The sequence below is a fragment of the Trematomus bernacchii genome, unplaced genomic scaffold (assembly GCF_902827165.1).
Source record: "Trematomus bernacchii unplaced genomic scaffold, fTreBer1.1, whole genome shotgun sequence".
NCBI classification, from domain to species: domain Eukaryota; kingdom Metazoa; phylum Chordata; class Actinopteri; order Perciformes; family Nototheniidae; genus Trematomus; species Trematomus bernacchii.
The window spans coordinates 7397692-7421123 of NW_022987648.1; positions in this window are offsets into that span (position 1 = coordinate 7397692).

Sequence of the window (23432 nt, forward strand, 5' to 3'; positions counted from 1 at the left end):
AGGAACTGAATTTCAAAATAAATTAACCGGAAACAGATACACACCCACTGAACTGATTACCCAAGATCCTCAGCTATGGTTTAAGCTCGGTGATTGGATTGTTTAGCCGCAATGCACGTTGGGATATGGTGTTTATGCGATATGAAATCCGAAAAACATAAACAAATAATAATAATAATACTTTATTCCGAGTGTGCTTGCTTTTCTCTTTGAAAGTCATCACATAACGGCATTGTAATACACGGTTCGGCTGCATTAAATATTACACATCTGCCGTAGTTATTTATTTATAGAGTCCTGATTAAAAGACCTTTGGACAAACTGGAAGAACTGCCACCGAAACTGAATACGGGACGTGGATCATATCAGCAATTAAACAACATCTTCAATTTCTCTTCACACAATACGTCTCCTTGCAGTATCAACACTAATTCGGCTGACTTTTATATTTGATCCAATTGGTAGATAGGTTATATTTACACCATAACGGTGCACAGCTGATAGAAAATGACTTGTAGTTTTTAAAGATATTACTGATTTTCTTTGAATATAAGAATGTAAATACTGAGTTGAGAGAATAGTCAGGGGTTTTGGGTGATGGGAGACACATCTATGGAATCATACCTTTCTGTCTGTGATGTTTTACAAATCAGATATTAAAGGTGGGGTAGGTAAGTTTGAGAAACCGGCTCGAGATACACTTTTTGTTATATTCCATGGAATGCTCTTAACATCCCGATAGCAATGAATATCTTAAGTGCTTTGACAAGTCCAGTTTTGGATAGTCTGCCGTGGTTTCGTTCCATTTCAAAGTGCTGTTTGGCGCTCGGCGTAACCTTGGCGCACTGCCACTCCAACAACCAATCCCAGAGCTTGAAGATTAATCACGGGGACTGTAGTCCCAAACGATAGCTGGGGATTATGGGTAGTGTAGTGTCTTCGGCCATCCTAAACTCCGAAGTTTTTTTCGGATTTCATATTGAAATGTCCCATATAGGCCTATGTCTGTTTCCGGTTATTTTATTTTGAAATTCAGTTCCTGACGGACGCCAAAAAAGCCTGAGATTATAGAATCAAACAAATAAATAAAAACAAGGATAATTGTGTGTTATTGTTGAGTAAATAACAGTGTGTTATTTACAAAAGAATAACAAATTAGAAGTCAAAAAAGATTTAAAAAATACAGATTTCAGTATTCTGAGGCTCTGAGCCCCATTTCTTTTCCTCACGGATGGCAAAAAAAGTCCGACATTATACGATTTAAAATAAAAACAATAATCGTGGCTTGATATTGAGTAAGAACATGTTTTTATGAACCACATAGCTTCCGGTCTTCCAAGACCCGACCGGACAAAAAGACGTGTTGCAGGCACGAAACATACTACCAATAGAAATACATTGCTTTTAAAATCGTTCTGTGTGACACAAAAAAAAGGGGAAAATCGTGTTGGTGAACACGAATCAATAGATTAAATGTCGTGACTATAACACGAAATGCCGTGAGACTGGGTTGAGCTATCGGCTCAGTGTTTTGAAAATAACTAAAGCTAAACTACAGTAACACAAACAAGTACATAGTGAATTAAATGTATAACAGGAGATTTTGGTGTACACATAAAAAGGTCCTCTTTTTGGCCTTCAAATATGTAATTGTTTTAATTGCTGACGGGTGATGCGCTAACTCATAACACCAAAGACACTCTTAGCCATTTGCCAAGCTAGAAATCATGACTATGGTCTTGCAATGTCTTTGCTAGCTTACTGTCTAAAATCCTAAAATTCCCGTTGCTTGTTACATTGATGCTACGGCACTAACCAGTATGTCACATGTCCGATTAACAGTACCTGGGCTGGAGCGTTTAGCTTAGCTAGCTAGCAAAACAGACCCATTTAAGCTACCCTGGTACAACTGGTTGGAGTTTAAAGGAAAAAAACTAAACTGTTTCTTTCACTCCATTTTTATATTCTAACTAAAACTGTTTATTTTTATGACATTCTATATTAAAAACCTTCTACTCGCTTTTTATGGTTTGAATGCTGAAATGTACACCTACAGTGTATATAGTCTGTTGAATTGTTAATTGTAATAAAGTATCTGATAATGGCACTCCAAGCTTAACAAGAAACATTTGCTGACCTCAGTTTCTTTTATGAGTGAACCCAAATTATAGGGGAAATTGATGACAAACGCTGAATGCTACTTTAAAGTGCAACTTTTTCACCACATGTGAGCCATACATCAAGGCGTCAGCTGGATTCTGACAGTTTTTACTGGGATGGCAGTATAAAGGCCTAACCCCTGCATAAACACAAACCCAGACACATCTACATAGAGAAAGACATGGCCTGCTGCCAGAGAGGAACTGTGTAAACAGTGTCAAAGTACCTCTAGTCCAAATGATGTTGTGCATGGTGTGGCACAGCCTCATATATCTGCTCTGGCTAAACAAGGCTAAACAAGGAGTTGAATTACAAGCCTGTCTAGCAGCAACCAAAACACTAGAGATTGTAGTCTTAGAACAATTTATATTGTCATGTCAATCTTAGGAAGTATTGACAATATGTATACAAAAATGCAACTAAAAAAAACATTTTCTTGGCATTGCACTTTTAAACAGTGGGGGCCGTCAGGGCAAGCGAGGCCTTCTCTGCTGGCCTAAACACCCTCAAAATCACTGACTAACCTTTTAATATAGGCTTTTCATGAACATGTAATAAATGATTTCCAATAGTCTATTCTCTTCTTGTCATAGCTTTTCTCTGTGTTGCACTCGGTTGCGCTGCGTCTAGTAATGATTGTTAATGTTGGAGCTTTAATCCAACCATATTTAAGTCATAATGTGTTACTGGGTCAAAGAAATCTGCCCTGAGGCCTTCAGAATCAACAGTGCCGGCACTTGTAGCTAAAAAATAAATGGCAATGAAACTGTTGCATTGACCAATCAGATTTAGAGTTGGCGACACCGGGGCAATCTAGCATGCGTACGCTGACGTTGGCATTTTCACGTCTTTGTTTGGATTGTCAGCGCTAGCAAACACTAGCGTGTGTAGCGACCTGCTAGCCAACGGCATCTGTAGCGTCTTTAGCAACCTGCACAAGATAAAATATTTGCGTTTAGATTTGAACAAATATTCAAACGTATTGGTGAGTATAGTCTTTAATGACTTTTATTTAAATGTTTTGATATTTTCTGGTATTATTAAAGGTCCCATGTCATGGCCATTTCTACTGATCATAATTCCATTGTTGAGGTATACTAAAATAGATTTATATTGTGCAATTTTCCAAACTCACATTGGTTTCTCATACAGGATCTCTGTAAACTACTTGTATTCACTGAATTTCACTCTCTGCCTTTAACGGCTCGTTGTAGCTCCAATAGCTCCAGCCCCAACCCTCCCTGTGAGCACAGTGTGCTCTGATTGGTCGGGACGTTGTGAATCGCGCTGAGCTCCGTGGAGGTGTTGTTTCCTTGTTTAGCATACACAAACAGCCAAACTCATCCTGAGCACACACAAAGTCACAGTCGAAGTAAAAACAATAAGTGTGGCTTGATATTGAGTGAGAAAAAGGTTGATAAACGCTGTGAGAATGGGTCTGCAGAGAGAATTTCGCCGCGATCCCAACTGTCTGTTATCAGCCTGCAGCCAGGGAGGAGAAATCAGCTGAGCTGCCTGCTCCCTGCACACAGATGTGTGTGTGAGGTAGTCCGTGGATTGGTCAATTTGGACCAATCAGCGGGGGCTTAACGTAACGGCTCCGCGGACGTAACGTAACGGCTCCACGGATTGGTCCATTTCGTTACATCACCTCGTCCCGGAAGAATCAAATGGACAATGACGTATCTCCAACGAGGCGTTTTGGGGAGGTATTTTCTGTGTTAGAGTTTTACTCGCTACAGGGTGTACTTTGAGGGTTTTGACTCTGCACACCGTTTACATGCATAAAAACCTTCATAACACACAAGGGGACGGGTAATAATCGGAAAAGCATGACATGGGACCTTTAAGTAAATATTGATACTTCTGCTAGAGATGATGTTTGTGGCGCAGCTCTGGCTGCAATGAAGGGATACATGTTGCATTGTGTTATTTGGGTTTCTTACTTTGTATTGGCATTCATTCTTACTACATTAGATACCTGTGATGCAATGCCCTGTTATACTGCGTTTCTGTACAATATTGATGGTTTCTATAGCCGTGACGTCATAATGATGGTATTAAGAGGTGGGTTTATTCAGTTAGGACACTACTGAAGGCCTATGTGTGAAATGCACGGCCAGCTATACTGCTTTAATATATCCATCTGGGGGTGGGCCACTGGGAAGATTGGGAGAAATAGACATGTAATAGAGTGGTGCAGTTAAGACGTATTTTTGTAGTCTGACCCTTAAGTAAGAATCACAAGGCCTCCCTTGACAAAAAGCAATGGAATATTTCAAACATATTGCAGAAAATGACATCATAAAACATTCATCATACTTAAATGTTTTGTTCAGAAGGATAATCTCCACATATTTTCACTACTGTTAATTTTTTTTAAAGCGTTGATGCAATTGGCAGAAGTAAAAAGCGCTGCGCTTCAAACCAACTATATCAATGTTGCATGATTGCGCATTACTACTGCTAAGCTAATGGCGGCTAATTTTCAGCTTGATGAGGTAGTCTCATTAATTCATTTGTTAGCAACTGCCATTTGTATCACACAGAGAAGCTTCGGATATTTACATATGGGTTATTTACTGACATATTTTATGTCGTAGAACAAAAATATCTTAAGCTTGTGTTAACCACAGCTCTTACTTCAGGCCTTTAAACATCACCCGTTCAAAAAACATTTGGCTTTGAGATGAGGGAACCGAAAGTGGTAAGAAGATGACTCAGTTCCAGGTTTTGGGACTCATTCCTGCACCACTCTAGTCATGGGTCACAATCCAACCTCTTCAGAATGGACGCTACCTCAGACTTAAACTCCAGAAGCACATGCAGTACGTCTTTGTACAATCACCCACTGTCTGGAATGTGACTCAGCAGTTGGGGGGTAAATGTTCACCACACTGGGGGAGTTCAGTCAAGGCCCCTGCATCTCCAGGAAACAAGGATAATTAGCTCAGCCTTCCCACTCCAATGTGGTGAACAGATCTGAGCTCTGAGGTCATCGTCATCTTGGATAGGGGGCTTCCTTTTTCCCTCTCCGTCCCTCTTTTCCCTACATTCTCAATAGTTTTCCAAAGGTTTTCACTGCGCAGACTACAGTACAAGTACAATAAAACAAATTAAAAAGCACGAGTTGAGTGAGTTGTAATATGATCTTCACTTCTGAAGCCAGTCATTGGTTTTAAAAACAGCAGCAAGATGTACGTATACGAAAAAAGCGAGTTTGATGAAAGACTTAAAAGAAACAGTGCCAACTAACTGAGAAAAAAACACAATGGAGCTAGTCATTTTAAAGATACAGTATATCTATTGGCAGGCTATTAGGAGGCTTGAGAACTATAACACAAACCAGCTCCTATATTTTGAACAAAAAAACAAACAAAAACTCAAGTTAAATTGTTGAATGTATGTGAAAGACTTCTAGGTACAAAACATTACAATACATCATGAACTACAAGCGGATGTTTCGAAGTCATGGCAATATGCATTAGTCCACACCCCAAAGAGGCAGATTACAGCAGACATCTTAAAGCAAAGACTCACTTCAGAAATAACAGGGTGCACGTATCAAACAAGTCTGAAAACAAGAAGGAACGATTCCAGTGTGACAGCCAACAGGACAGTCACACTTTATGAGCCACAGTGCAATAACACCAGAATCCAAAGTAGAAAGTTCATGATGTACTTTCCTAATTTGTATGTACAGTGTAAACATAGCCTGAAAAACAGCTTACGATGGAGAGATATAGTCTATAAATGTAAAAATAGGTCTGGTGTGAAGGAGATAAATCCTCAAACAAAGTGTCTGTATTGAAAATAATCTGGAGTGACTGAGATAAGATACTGTGTCTTTTATTTCTCTTTAATATCTTAACATAGCATTCAGGTGGAAAAAGTATCTAATTTTAAACTGCACTGCTGTATAATGTACATATTATTTACTACAGCTGTACAATGTTAATATTATCTATCAAAACACTTTGTATGGCAGCACCATTCTGCAAATTGAATATTATACATGTCTTGGCAATCATTTAATACACATTTTCCTAAAACTGTCTGATAGCCTTGGGGATAATAACATTCTGTGGCTTTGAAAAAGAGTTGGCTGTACAAATTGAGTATGACTGTTCTGCCAGCAAGAGGAGGGAAGAGTAAAAGCAGACTTGTATTTGTTCAGAGGCTTTTTCTGTCGTTGCCTGCACACATGCATGCACTTGTTTATATGCATGAATATGTGCATGCACAAAGGATAGCTTCTTCTGCAGACAGTGTACATCCTTATTGTAATTAAATGCATGTTCACGAGAAGATTACCATGGGTCTAATCAGGGGCATTTCCTGGACCTGGAAACATTCGGGGCTTAGCCCACAGTGGCGGCGCCAGAGATTTTCTTTTGGGGGTGCTGTCGGGTAGCTTGACGTTTCATAGAGGGTGCTCAAACATGTAGGGTTTCCCATTAAGGTACCGGGCGCTACAGTGGAATTTTCTACTGCAACACTCCCCACGCAAATACACAGTACACCTGCGACTTTTACTATGAAGGCTCGATAATCAGCTCACAGCATATAGGTGTAAGCAGAGGTAAAGTGGGTGGACCTAACATCCTCTAGGGGGGTCCTCACCTCCTCTATTACTCTCTGATTGGTCTGGTGTCTTGCCTCTGTTGCATTCACTGAACACGGGAAATTACAATCCTGCCGGCCACTCTCGTGTCATGATGAGGTTCAGGTAAAGCACGGTTAATGTATTATATTATTGAGGGAGAATTGTCCGGAGCTACAGAAAACACATTCGGGGCTTCCAGGCCAGGTGACGCCACTGGGTCTAATAGTGTATGCATATACTGTATGTATTTTCCTATGTGAGAAATTAGAGTATAAGGCTGGTATGATTGCCACATCGCAACATGTTGGGCTTGCAAGCTGAAGAACATGGCTTCAGTCCAAACTCATTCCAGCAGCACACATGTTAATATGAAACACATCAACAAATCAAATGTTGGCTTGCATCACAAAATGACAAGAAAGGTAATTTCTGCTAAGAAATGCATACATAATTAGGTGTACACAACATGGTAGGAGTTTTTAAAAATCACTGTCAACAATCTTTTTTTAAGAAATCAACTGTTAAATGCCTGAAATTAAAACAGGACATATTTACTTTGGGAACAATGTAGAAATAACTTGTAGGCTTTTAAACTTTGATTTATTCCCATACAGTACAAGATAAAACAACTTGTTGAACTTCTCTCTCCTTTTTGAAGCTTTACAAGTCAGGACAGGAGGAGGAAGGTGTTCTCCCTGAGTTATTGGCAATGAAACTCAACACATCATCAATGCCTAGCAGTAAGGGGAAGAATAAAAGGGTGACAAGAGACACACACACACCTGTAGGCAGGGTCGAGGCAGGCAAACACTCCTACCTACCTGTACCAACTGCAGCCCGACATGGTTGAATAAATAACTTTATGAAAAGCTGTCATTACTCAGCTATCAGCTATTTGTAACATGACCTGCCCCGGGTTAGCGTTCCCTCTGCATCACTCCTCAGCTCTAAAGCATAATGTGAGTCATTCTGCTTTGAAGATTCTGTATACATTAAGGGGAGTCTGCACAGGCATGCAGCAGGCATGTTGCATGAAGCCAAACAGATACTGTTGTCCTAGGAGTCCAGGGAGGTTGAGGTGATAACTTTAGTACCGCTGCTTTTTCAGATTTGCCTGCCATCTTTTTTAGAACCATGTGATTTACTAGCAGCCTAAGGTTATAGGGATAGTTCGGAGTTTTTAAGTGGGGTTGTATGAGGTACCCTCTCATTGTCGGTGTATTACCTACAGTGGATTGTGGACAGCACGACCTAAGTTTGGAGAAGCCCAAGTGCCAGGAAGTGCAAAAGTATTTGTTAGTGGCAAAACTGTGTTACTACACTTCCATTCTAGTCGGTGACTTTATTTGGGCCCAAAAAGTTTTCTTCCCATTCACTTATATTGGGAAAGAGACATCTGTAAATCAGTGTTTAATTATTTTATAGATAAATCAACCAGCACGGACACTTTTATAACCCTTATTTAAACCATTATGGTCTAACAGTTGTACAATGCGCTAAGAGCCAAATCTAGTTTTTATCCCTCTCAGAGCCAAGACATGCAGATTGGAGGCAGTGCTTATTGTAAACTGAAGTGTGCATGCTCTATGCGCCCACACCCCTGGATAATCCGGGCAGGCACTTTTTAATTCCCATTTGGTCTATTTTTGGCATCATGCGCCAATAATCTTGATGGTTTATTGGGTCTTTTGTGTTTTAAAGGGTTAGTACAGATTCTCAAAAGTCACACAATACCTCAAACGAACGGTTTGAAACAGCTCCATTCCCACGTTGAAAATACAGCCTACACTTAAACTGATATTGATTTTTTTAGGTGGGCGTTTCTTTTAGTGGGCTAAAATATGCTTGCCTTCTGCCTCCGTCCCAGCGGTTCATTACTTAGCTTCATGTTGTTACTGTTTGTTTCTTGAAATTGGGCCCGTATAGAGTGGTGGTATTTATGTAGGCTGACCAGAATGAGTATTAAAGAAAACAAAATATGCGGCCAACACACATTTATGATATTATGAAGTGTTTTTAGGTATGGATAATCTTAACATACACAATATTAAAACCCCTTTTATAATAGTTAAAGTGGACCTATCATGCTATATTTGAATAATATATTGTAGGGCCATACCTATATAAGGTATATTTATACGTTTTCTTTTTCAAAATACCAAACAGATCATGCATTTTAGCCATGCCTCATTTCGCTCTATTTTGCTCTCCTCCACCCTGTCTTTGCATGCGCTGCAGCTGACCACGCCCCCCTGTAAAGGAGGGGGCCGAGTTACGAGCGTCGTGTTACCATGCTGTTACCATGCCACGGCAACCTCTCATTCCCCTGATAGGTCAGCTCCGCCGTCCTGACGTCAGAGGAATGTTCAAATCTGGATCAGTCTGTATCAGATCCGTTGCAGCCCCGTTTTTAGAGATTTGGGTATGGAGGAAAAGAGAGAGGGTTGTGTTTTCTGACACTTGGTGAGTTCCCTGACACACCGGGGACACATATTCATGTATAAAAGACGTACAAAAGTGCATTTTGCATGATAGGTCCCCTTTAAGCGTAAATGCAATCACCAGAAGTAAATATTTGGCTACGGTCCGTTGACCTCAAACCACCAACGTTGAGCTAAAGACAACTGCTTTTTATGACATGTCAAAGCTTGTATGGGGTATTTCGTGACATATTTTATGTCATGGAACAAAATGTGAAAATGTCTTAAGCTTGTAAGCATCTAACCAAATGTATCTAGGATTTATTCCTGGAGCACTTTTGGCCAACATCTAGTAGTAAAATAGCTATGGATAAGAACCTCATTCAACCACACTTTAAAAAATCAGAACTATCCCTTTAAGGGGTGGTTTCAAGTTTCCATTTTAGTTCTTCCTGTTGATAAAAAATATATCAGATGAGTTGCCGTTTACATCCATGGTGTTTTTTGTTGTATAAAGGTGCCTTTGTAACCTTTCATCATAAAATGCTCTACATAGATTTCCTAAACCATTGCTTTTTTTTTCCTAAGGGAATTATACATATTCTTTCCTCTTGACTCATAGACCTCGGAGTGATAAATTACTGGTTACATTCCATTTTGGACCCCCACTCACCAGACACACGGGGGGTTTGCTCATCTGTAGGATCGACTGGAATATGTTTTTTTTCCTTCTCTTTTTCCCCTCTCGGCTGTGGAAAGAAAAGGCCCACATCCTAATAAAAGCGTGACATCACCAAAGTACATGAATTTATTTTATACCCAGTAATTATCCCTGTGTTGGAGAGCGTAACTTTCTCATGAAAAATCTTCTTTCCTCTCACTTCTCTTGGTTTCAGTTAAAAGAAAGTCACATCCAGGGTCCACGGAATCTCTTATTTGTATTTGAATGTGGGATTTGGAATATGTTAGTAGATTGTGTTTATCTCTTCCGTAGAACAGTTAACCTCTTAAGCACGGCGGTCCCCCCATTGGACCCCTCCAACCGTTTTTTTTTTCGAGATAATGTCTCAGGGCTTCTTAACATTTATGAAACTATTAATGTGTAGCACCAGATTAACGGGAAGAATCTCAGCTAACTGAAGATATGAACCATTTTTACCAAAACAAAACACAAGTCTCATAAGAAGCGTCTAAATGACCCCTGAGCGAAAACATTCTAACGCACTGCGGCACATAATTCAAGATAAAAATACCCTTATTACTTATCGTAGCTGCACATACAATATAGCCGATTAAAGCTGAGACTCCACTGATTATTTAGGTATAGTATCATCACTGAGCGATCCGAACTTGCGACAGGGGAAGCAAACACAGACATCACAACACGTACCTTTACGGAGCTTTTACGGCAGATCGTCTCACCGTAGCTGTCAATTAGGTCAAAAAACGTGTTCAATGGCATTAAAACGAAAAAAGAAAATGCTACAACTGTTGATCCATAGGTTGATAATGTACCTGTGCCTTTGAAAAAATTATTTATAATCCATAATTCCATTTTTTATGTAAAAATCGGAGCGGAAAAGTTAGCTGCTAATGGTAGCCACCAGAGTGTATGCAGCTTCCGGTTTTGGTAACGCGTCACTCTCACTCCTTATTTGTTAACGTTTTGGTGTGTATATAACTTTCCCTCGATTCCATTGGCTCTAGCGGTTATAAAGAGATTTCATTCATCAAAATCGAGCAAGGGGGGCCAGAGATAGGTCAAATCGACCCAAATGACCCCAGAAGTGTTTTTTTTTGGCTAAATCTCTCTAAAAAGGTCAAATTTCACTTGTTTTGCATCAATCTTGATACAGGGTACTTATTATATGTTGTACTTTGGATTCCTAAAGCTTTTAGTCTACTAACCCATCATCCAAGGGTAGTTTTCACTATAAGTAAAAAAGAATTTTTGGACGGACACTATAATTTACAGTTTTTTACTATGTAAAATCTGAATTTTCTTTAAAATAAAAAACATCTATATTAATTCTGACTTTTCTACATCCAACTCACAGGTTTATCATTACTTTGAGAATAAAGATTATTAATTTAACCCTTTTAGAAGGGAAGATATGGTCATTTGTTCTGGGAATGTCATTTTCGAGTCTGAGACCTGAAAAACAGGCTCAGGGCTTAAGAGGTTAACAAAGAGGAGGTCGTAGTCCTATATAAGTTTTAGCCTGAGGTGTATAACGTTTATTAGATCATTTCCCATATTCACATTCCCAGGGACTATGAAGTTTATTTGATCTCATACACAGTTCATTGTAAGGAGAGATGTTTTTTTTTTTTATCCAAGCTCCACATAGCCTGGAGGTTTTCTACCTCAGTATGCAGAATTGCTCCCCTGCTTGTGGTCACTGGGGCCTGGAAGAAAACTTATTCTGCTATTACACCAAATACTCCTAATTGGTCTCGGCCTCCTTGCAAAGTATGGTCTCAAATGGAAGAAAAATGTTCAAATCACTCATATTTCTGAGATGAAATGGAATGTTTCATCATGTTAAACCAGTTCTGGTGGATCAGAGGTTTGGTCACCATGATGTGACACAGTGAACCTTTTGGATTGTTCTGCATCTGGCAAAGCAAACTGGCTAGATTCTGTCAGATGAAACAAAGTAAGGTTCCTTTGGTCCCACCCTTATGGCTCCTGGATGGTTCCCAGTGGAGGTATTCTAGGCTAGCTGTTCAAAACGATTGGGCTGCAGAGGTCAAATGGAATGGCCAAATGGAAAATCATTTTGGTAATTTATAACTTTAAAAAAATGAGCTAAACGGTTGTTGTTGCCTAGCACTCTGATATGTCCAGAGAGATACGAGGATAAAAATGGATGGATTGATATGAATTTACACAGAAGTCAGGTGTTGACCAGCACATTGTTGTGAATTCTTATCCTTCTCATCATCCAAGCAGTCTCACACTCAGCTCACACACTTGCTTGCCTTCTCTAGAGTATCCTGCAACAGAAATGGTGGGGCAACCCTTTTCAAGCCCCCACTGTTCCCTTACAGTAATTGGCTTAGTGTACTGCATTGACAAAAACGAAATAAAAACTCCAGAGAAGAGAGCAGACATCACTGCCTGGCGAAATGAAGGCCCGCCCCCTTTCCTGTGAAAACAAGGAATTGGCGGCAAGCGGGAAAAAAAATAGTTTTATAATGCCTAAAAGCTGCTGTGTTGTGTATTGCCAATCAAATGTGTTTCCTTACTTTTACATAAAAAAAGGACGGTAAAAGAAAAGATCTCTGCTGTCCGGCCATCCACAGAGGGTAAAGTGTAATCAATGGAACCCGGTCAGTCAATACATGTACGTCTATGGGAAACACTTTATTACAGTTAATTATGATGCTAATGAGGTTAAACACAACCATCTAAGTAAACTGTTGTATCTTAAAAGTACTATCTGTAGAAGCTGCATTGAAATATAAAGGACTGGCAAGCCAAGGAAATACCAGTTTAAGTCTTAGCCTAGCCTCAAAATTCAAGTCACGTGACTTGAACCCCGCTCTCGGGGTGGACGCCCTCTCAGCCCTGGTCTGACGGAAACACTGCCATCAATCCCCTATAGCTTTTAATGAAATGTATATCAACGCTGATTCTTGATCTCCGATGACATCATGTTATTGTTTGCCTGTCTGACCATCGTATTTTGGCTCTTGTAGACAAAGAAATGCACTCAATTCTTAATTTGTTTTGATCCTACTCGCATAGACCTTAGAATTTGTATTTCTTTTGCCCAAAAAGGGGCGCGGACATGATGTAGAGGGGAAATACCCAAATGGATTGCTCTCATGTACATAAGACATTGTGATTGAATAAAAAAAAAAAACTATAGACGTGCCAGAAACATTTATTATTTTCATAACAATTGTATTAATAAACATAGCAAGTATAATAATACAAACTGAACCCTTGCTACACCAGGACATGCACACTGATTAGTTATAGTTAAAATTGCGTTCTAAGTACCAATGTATTTGACCCTTGAAACAACATAAGGAGCACAGCTGAAAAAACAAGGGTCTATTTTTCGATAATAAAAGTGCCTCTTAACATGAAAAAACAGTGCTTTGTTGCTACAGACTTTCCCTGATGTGTTGGTACATTCACATCTATCATTGTTTTACACTCTCACTGCATGACCAATGCCTTGATGCCTGTGGGACACAGTGTGTCAGATTAAGTTGAAAAGTAATGAACTCAAGTATTTCCTCATCTTTCAAGTCAAGTTTGAGCTCCCATCAAACATTAGCTAAGAGTCGTGTTGCCTGCCAGTTTCCGAACAGTTTGACAGCCGCGCTGCGAGCCCCTAGGACATGCAACATGCTTGAAGCCGATATAAAGCTCCACTGCACTCACAAACATGCAAGCTAAGTCTTGTTCCATTTGAAAGGCCTTAAGTATGATACTTTGGCTAGCAATGCAAAGTTCTGTAGTTTCTGAGTTTGCTTTTGAAGAGTCAGAGGTCAAGATAAACAGTTATGACTATTCTCTTTTGTCCAAATCAACTTTAAAGGTCACCTATTATGCAAAATCCACTTTTCCTGTCTTTTATACATAAACATGTGTCCCCTCTGTGTAAAGGCATTCTGGAAGTTTCAGGAAAAAATATTTGCTCACTTTTTGTCCTGATCCATTTATATAAAAACCTGTCGAACGATTTTTTGGCTTGTGTAACCATTAGCCAATAACCAACCAAGGTAATTGGCTAATGGTTACATATATATATATAAATATATATACGAGAGTTATTATTACATGTTCATGAGTCCAGCAGCTGTTAAGATGCTGACTTATGTTAACGTGTCAATACATTACATGTCATTTGTTAGATGCTTTTATCCAAAGCGATTTCATACATTCAGTACTGTGGACATTCCCCACAGGAGCAATTTGGGGTGAAGTATCTTGCTCAGGGACACATTACATTACATTGCATTTAGCTGACGCTTTTATCCAAAGCGACTCACAATAAGTGCATTCGACCAAGAAGATACAAACTTGAAGAAAAACAGAATCATATAAGTACATCAGGTTTCATAGAGCCAAAACATTTCAAGTGCTACTCAACTGGCTTTAGATAAGCCAGTCCTTTCTTAGTATATAAGTGCTTTGTTAGCAATTCTTTGTTAGTAATTCTATCGCTCGAAGTGGAGTCGAAAGAGATGAGTTTTCAGTCTGCGCCGGAAGATGTGTATGCTTTCTGCTGTCCTGATTTCAATGGGGAGCTCATTCCACCATTTTGGAGCCAGGATAGCAAACCGACGTGTTTTTGCAGATGAGAACTTGGGTCCCCCTCGCAGTGCGGGTGCAGCGAGCTGTTTGGCCGATGCAGAGCGGAATGCACGTGCTGGGGTGTACATTTTAACCATGTCCTGGATGTAGGAAGGGCCAGATCCATTCGCAGCATGGTAAGCAAGTACCAGTGTCTTGAAGTGGATTCTAGCAGTTACTGGAAGCCAGTGAAGCGAGCGGAGGAGCGGTGTGGTGTGGGAAAATGTTGGAAGGTTGAAGACCAGACGAGCCGCTGCAATCTGGATGAGCTGCAGAGGTCGGATGGCACATGCAGGTAGACACAACGACATGCTGACTGCAGTGGGACTCAAACTTGCTATCCCCTGATTCGAAGTCCAGCACACTCACCACTGAGCCACAGCCTCCCATGTTGTCATCCATCAACAGCAGTACATTAACGAATTGCATTATAATTGTTAAAGTGTTCATTCTTATAATAATCAAATAACAAAACAGCTATAACGGACCGTCCACACAGCAGCGTTAAAAAAATCTTGGAGGTGGGCGTATCTGAAGCTTGGGGATTTTTTGCGAGCAAGGCACCAACAACCAATCACATGAATCTCCCGCCCCCGACATACAAAGCAAAAAAGCCCGAAGTAAACTGGATATAAACTCCCCAAACAGGCGAAAACATACCACTGTCTCTGCCACCTCCCTCCATGCCTGGCTCCTCCGGTTTATATCCCGGTAGGTCTTGTCATAAAGCACCGGGTGATTCCCTACCGCTAATTTCTCCTCCATTTTTTGGAATATGAGGAAATGACCTGCGGTATGTCTCTCCCAGCATACACGCGGTTTGATTGGCTAGCGCTTGAACTGTCAGATTTGCATACACGGGATTTGATTGGCTGACGCTTCCACCTCAGCTTCAAAAGTTGAACATTGCTCAACTTTGAATCCTGAAAATCCTGAAAATCTCTGCTCGCCTGCCCACAATGCAGTTCGGCGAAAAGTGAGGCAAAGTGACGTCACCCCATTCAAAGTGAATGGGCAGAAGCGTTTCAAGATTTTTTAACGCTGCTGTGTGGACGGTCCGTAATAGTAGTCATGTGAGGCTGTGCTTATAGGCAATGTGGTACTTTGTGCATAAATGGATAGTTCTGAGTGTTTGAAGATGGTTTGTGTGAGGTACTTATCCAAAGTGTGTATTACCTACAGAAGATGGCGTTCAGCATGCCCCTGGACAGGATTACCGGCACGGAAGTAAAGCAATGTAGCCTACCTCATAATATACCCACTTCAAAACATCCAAACTAAAACTTTAATAGTAACATTACAGTAACGGGGACCATGCTAACATGCTGTTGATAAGTCAAATTGACACGTCACAATTTCAGTTCAGCATGTTAGCTTCTAACCTTTGCTTATCGGCATATCAAATAAAATATTCGCTTCACATTTGATACTCCACATAAATATTTATATGCAAAACCAACTTAACCCTACGGTTAGCCTGATTTTGGCATTGTATTGTATGTATATTTGGATTTGCACCCTATGGTTATTGGTATCTTAGAGTTCCATATATGAACACTTTCCACTTTGTATTGTAACTGCTGCACAGCAATTTGCCAGATAGAAAGTAAAAGCATAGCAGAGGTTATTAAAATTCACCCTCTGGGGACCTTGAACGAATAACCAATATCATAGCTATCCTAATGGTAATTGTCAGTTTATTTCATTCAAAAACCAAAATGTGCATCACAAGTTCTAAAGGTAATGTCTTCATTCTCTATCCTGGTCACCATGAAAGTTGTTACCTTTCAGAATTGGAAGGTTTTGGAAATGTTTTCAGTCTGGACCAAAGAGGTGGATTGACTTACCCAATGTCAACTCATCATTGTCGTCCAGGCCTACTCTAATACAGTATACTATGGCATTATTTGTGCCTTTTTATTAAGTACAGTTTATTTTTTAACATGTTTAACTATTTATGAAATGTTTTGCACTGGCTAAATTGATACTTTCACTTCCATAAGACATCATCTTTAGAAAGTTAAACATCAATAACGGTTAAAGACTTTAAAGCAAAGGGTATTAATCTTGCGAAGCTAGCAAGAGTATGGTTGATTAAAGTATGAAAGTACTGTAGTGAACCTAAAAAAAAAAACAGCCCAGTGTTGCACTTTCAAATGAAATTTGACTTTCAAATGAAATTGGCTACAAGCACCACTGTAGCTCCACCAAAAGGTCACCCTTCAAAGCCATTCATCCAAAATTATCATTATGAACAAAAACATATCATAAAGAACAGAAAAAGAAACTTGGCAATTGTAAGTACTTAAAGGTCCCATGACATGGCCATTTCTACTGATCATAATTCCATTGTTGAGGTATACTAGAATAGATTTACATTGTTCAATGTTCCAAAATCACATTGGTTTCTCATACAGCATCAGTATGTGTATTCACTCTCTGTCCTAAACGGCTTGTTGGAGCTCCTGCCCCCCCCCCCTCCCTGTGAGCCCAGTGTGCTCTGATTGGTCAGCTCGCTCACTCTGTTCTGATGAGTCCACCACCGTTACAGCGGAACATCAGTGATTATGTGTTACAATGGCGTTAGCAACCAGAAAATGACAAACAGATGTGAATGCTGCGTGGGGTCTGGGTGCCGTGTTGGCGGGACGTTGCGGGGCTCGCTGCTGCGGACAGTGTGAGCTGGATTACTGGGGTCTAGGGATGTTAAGATTCACAGATTCGCATCGGTGTACCGGCATAAACGTTCAAGATGCGAGTGCACCGGTTGAAAGAGTGCACATCGGCTACAGTTTGGGTTGAACTCGCGATGCATCGATTGTAGCGTCTTTGCATCGGTAAAAAAACGATTCATTCATATAATATCCTCTCATCCTGTCAGCACTCAGCAGAGACGATCTTTGATCTTTGCTTCGCCACTAAGGAGGCCGAGAGTCTCAGTTATCAACACACATGGAAGTCGAGGAGAAAGAGAAACACAGCGCACCGAAAAATACCTACAAATCAAACATTTGGCAACACTTCGGATTTTTCAAGAAAGACAGACAACTTGAAAAATCGCTCGCAAATTGTAAACGATGCCGTGCCGCTTTAAAGTACACCAGTAGTACGAGGAACTTAGCGACGCACATAAAGAGGCGACATGGGGTCTGCGGCTGAAAAGAAAAACCTGAAAGTTAGACATATGAGTTAAATCACTCAGTGAGGTGTTCTGTCAGTGAGAGTGGTGTTTAGTTTACAACAGCCTGTGACTGCCAATAATAGTTTACATGTCTTCCTTACAATTGTAAGCAGTTATGAAATACCTGTTTGTGAAAGGTTATTTGTATTCTTTATTGTTCACATAGAAACCACTGCTTTCTGCTCACTGGTGAGTTAGCCTATGAATGAGTGTTAAGCACATCAGGCTGGCAGTTGTATGGGCATTGCTCTATGGTAGTTGTTATTTGCACATTGTTAATCATGGGCATTCTTAAATTGTTTAACTGTGAGGTGTTATAAAATGGTACTGTACTCTGGAGACAGAGAACACTACTACACTTGTGAAAAGGCCTGTTTGTGAAAGGTCCAAGTGTTTGTTTTTTTTAAGGTAAAAAAGAAACAGCATAATGGGATGCACTAGTAGAGAGAACGAAATATGTAAAACACTTTTTTGTTAATGTATGATTTGCTGCATATAAGGAATAAAACAAAATCATCTGTCGTACCATATTGAATTGTATCATTATTTTTGCATCGTGTTGAATCGCATCGTATCGCCCCGAATCGCATAATGTTGAATCAAATCGTATCGAACTGTATCGCAACAGGGGTGAATCGTATCGTATCGCATCGCCTGGTGTTTCAAAGGTATCGTTAATGTATCGTATCGTTGGCAACGTATCGAGATGCGCATCGCATTGGCCTCAGTGAAGGAGATGCACATCCCTACTGGGGTCGTTTCCTGGTTGCTGCGTGGGGTCTGCGAGACAGCGAGACATCGCAAAACTCACCTGTGCTCAGGCTGAGTTTCGCGGTGTATCGCTGTCTCAGGCTGAGAAATCCGCGGAGCCGCAGCTGAGAAAAGATAAGGCTGAGTGAGTGTGTGTGTGTGTGGAGCTCCACGGATTGGTCCATTTGGACCTGGGCATGGTTACGTCACCATACTCAGGAAGCAAAAAATGGAAAAAGAAAAATCTCCAACCTCTAAAAATAAAACAAAACCAAAAGCTGCACTCTTCTGCACTTTAATTGTGGGCAAATAAAAAATTCTATCAAAAAACAAGAGAGCATCAATGTTTTAACGGGTCACAACTGCAGGTGACTCGTTATCAATAGAGTATGTGGAAGAATTGACAGCGAAGCATCTCCTATGTCATCTGGCATTTATTCTGAGGACAACAAACACACAATGTCCTTTAACATCCACGTTGCACGTCACATCACCACATCACTGCTCACGTCACTGGCATAGTATACACATATTACAGAATTGCAGAATAACTATGAAATTGCCAAGATAACATTACCGTATTTTCCGGACTACAAGTCGCACCTGAGTATAAGTTGCTCTTGTCAAAAAACGTGTCGTTAAGAGAAAGAAAACATATATAAGTCGCTTCGGTGTAGCCTATAAGTCGCATTTATCCACTGAAGTCTTCATCCTCTGTGTTGCTGTGAAGGTCTCACTATCACCGAGCTAGCTATCCATCCAGTTAAACACTTTCAAAGAAACTCCAGCACAGAGGTCAGCTTTACTGAAGTTTAATGAATTGGTGAAACTGTAAAAACAATACAGACATGGCACACTGCTATTAACTGCCCGACTGACGAGCTGAATAAACAACATAATCCACACAATGAGCTACGGCACATAATACTGATACGCTAATTTGCCTAGCCGCTAATTAGCTTAGCCACTCGGAATTCTCACTGTATTTATACAGTCGCTGTTAAACACTTCCGCCAACTCCGGTGTCGATGAAGCAGCATGTCCTGCTCCGGGCTGTCCTCAGACTCACCATCAGAATCAGCTCCGATTAGACCTTTCTGAATCCCGACAGGATGGTGTCAGTCATCGCTGAAGCCCATGCTGTGTCGATTCAGAGAAGGGTCCAGCTGCAGCCGCAGCCAGACGGTTGAACCTGTAGGAAGTTGTAGGAAGTTGTACTTCCAAGTATGGTCAGAAGAGAGCGTGCCCAACACGTGAGATGCTGACGCAAGGATATTTAATGAGACATGGAGGTTTACAGAGAACAGACAACAGACAATATGGCGCACCGAGTACAGGTAATTAACGTCTTGTGGTTTTAGATATAATTACATACTATCTAGGTTCTCGGTTGTTTGTCGATTTGGCTGTTTAGCGCAGTGTAATTGTGTTTATTTTGCTAATTTGTATTTTAAATATTCAATTTAAAGGAATGGAATACATAAATAATATATATATGTGTATGCACGCTCACAGTGAGCAGTCACCACATCCAACTAAAGACTTGGATGAGCTCCTGAGAGGTGGTCATACTTTCCCCAATGCTGCATCCTCCCTTTTTCAGACACTAAGATCATCGGACTAGCCATGATCTCATGGGAACTTCATCCACAGATGGCAACCACTGCCTAAAAAAAAGGGATTGGAAGGACTGCCCACATCATAATTGTGTTTTAAATCAAATACAAAAGATGCCAATTATTAGAGGTAAAATGATAAATTTCCTCTTAGGATTTTTTAATATTTCTATTATTTATTATGAGTTATTAGGAAAACAGCAGTTTTTTTATGAAGGGATGATAAAAAGTCTTAGATGTGCCAGCTGTTGAGGTTTGTTCAGGGTCAGTGCAGAGTAACAATTTATACAACAAGAATCTTTGCTTTAATCCGATGTAAAAAAATCGAATGCATTTATACTTTGAGTGCAGTTCGCAGAGCCCATTGTACCATTGCTTTCTAGTTTAAGTGTTTGTCCACTCTCAAGCAGCTCTGTCAGCGATTACAGTCGACACTTTTCATACATTCTGCAACGTAACAGACATTTCCAATGGAATTCTTAAAATGTCCAAACTCAATAGTCTTAATAAGCACTTTAACTGTACGAATATTCAATCAAAACCACTGAAATGTGTTACGTGCTGCCTTCCATTTTCCCCTCCGTGTGCCTCTCAGCTCCTCTGTCTGGGAAGTAAACAAATGTCTGAGTCCGGACTCTAAGGCAGGACTTCCATCCCCCTCAGAGATAGCTGGCCAATGACTCATGCTCAGCGGCCTCAGCTCTCCACACATTTTCCACAAGGTGCAAATCATTTCCCCACAACCATGTAAAACCAAATGTACATGTGGTTAGGCATTAGGCCGCTCTGAAAACCTTTTTACCACTTATTTTCTTTGGTTGTTCCAGTTCTCTGGCTGTTCCTGCTCATTTGAAGAAGCATTGCACTAAAAAGCTAAAGCTGTCCGCCTTCAGTGCAACCTCCCATTGTGGAGCTGTGGCAGAATAAGAAAAGTATTCCATTCCATTTGTATGTGCAAAAGATTGGCATGTAACTCCTTAAATAAATCTTAAGTCATGACAAATGTATGAGTCATTTTTGTGTCCAACCATATCGGGTCTCAACCAAGGCGTATCATACACTCTTTTTTTGCATTTTACCAGTCACTACACCTCACAAATTTACATTGGCCATTAACCAGTTAAGCCCCAAGCCTGTTTTTCAGGCTGCACGCTCGTGAACTGTTAGCGCCGTGTAATGCATGCCCACTGCACCTCGCGGGAGCGCGCACAGCGTAAAGCCAAAACTCACAGACATTTCAATGATTTGTACGGCAAAGTTAGGTTTGGAAACGGTATCATTTCCTTTTTGGCGGGCATGCATAACACCAGAGCCTCGCTGCGGGGAAACTTTGGCGCTGTTCCGAGTTTGTTCTAATCTGTCAAAATGATGGACTGCTTGCAGATTTTTCCGTCATTGTTAAAAAAAATCCGCCATAGACGGAAAATATTCGGTTAATGCGACCTCTGATCAGCGCTAATAGCAACACGTAGTAACAGTAAAATCATTAGCATCTTAGCGAGTTGGTAGAAACTGATGGGCATTATGTGTTCTCCTTCATCAAATCAACTTATTTTATGGTCTGAAGGTGTGTGCATTAAAAAGCCAACAGCACTGACAGAAAACGCATTGGGAATTCATCGCCCAGACTTTCTGTCTCATTTAAATTCCCTGCCTGATGTTTAAGGAATGCCTCTTCAGCTTGTCAGTCAGCACCTGTAGCCCTCGGTTGAGAATGTCATGTTTTTATTTTCTCTCTGACTTTGTCTTGCCTACTGAGTTCTTGGCGCTAAGGCAACAATTCTACTTTGCCACATGGATTATTCCAATCAGATGCAAAAGAGGTCAAATTGCAAGCAGCTGCAAACTTTATGCGCTCTAATACCATTAACTCATGGTGAACCAGACTTAGAAACAGGACAGACAGCGGTTGAAAGTATACGCAACCTAATGTTCTATCAGAGGTTGCAATCCATTCGTAGTGCATTTACCTGTCAGTTCAGTAGATTTAGTCAGAATAAAAAATATATTTCCCCTCCATTTTTCGATAGAAGGCAGGTTTCTTCATTACTGTATCTCTCACATCATAAATATGTGGTTGCAATAATGATCTACAGTGATATACACCCAGACACTGACACACACTGGGGAATGGAGTCCTTCCATAATGCTCTCCACTGAAGAGAAATTAATTTTTTTGCCTTCAGTGAGATGCTTAGTTCCCATGTTAGTCCTCCCACATCACTGAGGAAATCCCTTCCCCAGATCTGCCCCCGGCCGCCTGGAGGAGCCTGTCTGTGACTGATGACTGTTTTGTTATGGCTTAGTTTTCTCATTTGTCACCCGGCATTCCTATTGGTTGCTCTGTTCGAGGGGTTTGTCAGGACTTGTTCTGACGGCTCCTCAACAATCTATTTAAGAGCATTCATCTCCATTACAAAGTCAGAAAGACTGTTGTCAGGAGAAAGGGGAAAGGGCCAGTGACAAAGGGTTGAATGGACATGCGTGGCTTCAGGTCTACTTCCATTGAAAATAAAACGTATGTTTATGCTCAGTTTTACAATATGCTTTGTGTGAGGTCTCACAAGTGGATTTAATGTAATAATACATTTATAAAGACTGATTTTGAGCATTTTGATACATTCATTGTTTACATCTTTGTGTACTTGCTAGCCTTTGCTGGTACATTACTGTCTTGTAGATCAAAAGAAGTGTGTGAAAACTATTGGCAGGAATATCAGACATCAGACGTACCCACCAGAGAAAAAAGTGTTCCATAGAGCTATAGTTTTTACTTTATTTATGATTACACAAGGTACCTTTAGAGAGGTCACATTACACTACAGGAAAGAGAAAAAACGAAAAAGCATGATCGGGCCTCTTTAAATGGGTCAAGAGACTGTTTTTCAATTTAATTAATATTTATTGTAGCATAACCACAGAGATGTATTACCCAATTAAGCTGCTACTCTCAGCTTTACTAAACGCTTTACCCTTCTTTTACGCAATTATTTTCTTTGCCTCATAAACCTAGTTCAGAGCTGTACCAGACAGCTTTTTATGTAAAAATGGGCTGAGAAATGTAATGTACACTACCTGCCCAGTTAAACATAGCCACTAGCTGTGTGACATAGGAGTATCTAGCAAGATAACGTAGCTAGAAGAGACCAAACCAGAGTTAAATAAAGATTGCATACTGGACTGGACTTACATTCATCAGGTTGCCAGAAACCAGCCTCCAAATATCCTCTGTATGTAAAAAGACACCTGGTTGTTAACACGTCCACCATAAACAACTTTAAGAAGGTAATAATAAGACAATGCAGTGTTTTTGGCAGCACACAGAACAATACTATAGCTAGTGAAAATAGTGGAGTGGTTAGCAGATAGAAAAGCCAGATAT